The sequence below is a fragment of the Delphinapterus leucas genome, chromosome X (genome assembly GCF_059928025.1).
Source record: "Delphinapterus leucas isolate spDelLeu-1000000601 "Yukka" chromosome X, BTC_Dleu_Yukka2, whole genome shotgun sequence".
In the NCBI taxonomy this organism is placed as follows: Eukaryota; Metazoa; Chordata; class Mammalia; order Artiodactyla; family Monodontidae; genus Delphinapterus; species Delphinapterus leucas.
Window position 1 is genome coordinate 23,223,770 of NC_143150.1, and position 1,495 is coordinate 23,225,264.

At 31.4% G+C, this 1,495-nt stretch overlaps 1 non-coding gene across 1 annotated transcript; it reads right to left on the reverse strand.

Annotated features, from left to right (window-relative positions):
- Positions 1-354: 354 nt before the first annotated feature.
- On the reverse strand, positions 355-459 carry LOC115802097 (U6 spliceosomal RNA). Its single transcript, XR_016391450.1, has one exon. It is a non-coding gene; the product is annotated as a U6 spliceosomal RNA (small nuclear RNA).
- Between the last annotated feature and the right edge of the window lie 1,036 nt (positions 460-1,495).

A 1,495-nucleotide genomic window follows, 5' to 3' on the forward strand; every position in this document is an offset into this window, starting at 1 on the left:
TTTTTTTCTTGATGAATCTGGCTAAAAGTTTATCCATTTTATTTATCTTCTCAAAGAACCAGATTTTAGTTTCATTGATCTTTGCTATTGTTTTCTTCATTTCTATTTCATTTATTTCTGCTCTAATCTTTATGATTTCTTTCCTTCTACTAACTGTTTTTTGTTTGTTCTTTCTCTAGTTACTTTAGGTGTAAGGTTAGGTTGTTTATTTGAGATTTTTCTTGTTTCTTGAGGTAGGATTGTATTGCTATAAACTTCCCTCTTGGAACTGCTTTTGCTACATCCCATAGGTTTTGCATCATCATGTTTTTGTTGTCATTTGTTTCTAGGCATTTTTTGATTTCCTCTTTGATTAAAAATGTGGAATGCTTCACGAATTTTCATGTCATCCTTGTGCAAGGGCCATGCTAATTCTCTGTATCATTCCAATTTTAGTATATGTGCTGCCAAAGCAAGCATGATTCTGTGTTTCTTGTTTGTTCCTCTCTTTTTCTTTTTGTTTTTCTTTTTTGTGGTTTGTTTGCTTTTATTTTATGCTTGTGTTCTCTTATTTTTGTTTTTTTTAATGTATTATATGTTTTTTGATTTGTGCTTACCCTGTTTTTCAAGTATGTTATCCCCTTCCCATATCTACTTGCTTTAGACTGATAGTCATATCACATTCCAAAAAAGAAAAAAAAAAGGAATCTACATTTTCTTACTTTCCTCTCCCACAGTTTTATGATTTTGATATCCTCCTCTTTTACATCTTCATTTTTATTCTTTTGCTGTTCATGTGGTTATCATCGTTTTCACAAAAATATTTTGACTTTTTCTTTTAATCTGGCTTATTTAAGTGATTTACTTTCCAATTGTGATTTTCTCCTTCCTATAGATTCTTGCTTCTTTTCTATTTAGAGAAGACCTGTTTGTTAGTATTTCATTTAGGACAGGTTTAGTATTGCTGTATTCTTTCCAGTTTTGCTTGTCTGAGAAATTCTTTCCCTCCATCTATTCTAACTGATATCTTGCTGGTTAGAGTATCCTAGGTTGCAGATTTTTCCCTTTTAGAACTTTGAATATATCTTGCCACTCCCTTCTTGCCTGCAACGTTTCTATAGAGAAATCAGCTTATAGCCTTATGGGGGTTCCCTTGTAATTAACTATTTGTTTTTCTCTTGCTGCCTTTAAATCCCCTTTTTATCTTTAACTTTTACCATTTTAATTATAAAAGGTTTTGGTGTAGGTCTGTTTGGGTTCATCATTTTTGACACTGTCTATGCTTCTTGCACCTGAATATCTGTTTCCTTCTTTAGGTTTTAAAAGTTTTCAGTCATAATTTCTTCAAATACATTTTTGATTCTCTTTTCTCTCCTTCTGGAATCCCTATTATGCGTAGATTTGCACACTTTATATTATCACATAGGTCTCTCTTATATTGCTTTCATTTTTTTATTCATTTGGCTTTCTATCTGCTCTTCTATTGATATCTTCCAGATCAGTTATTCATTCTTCT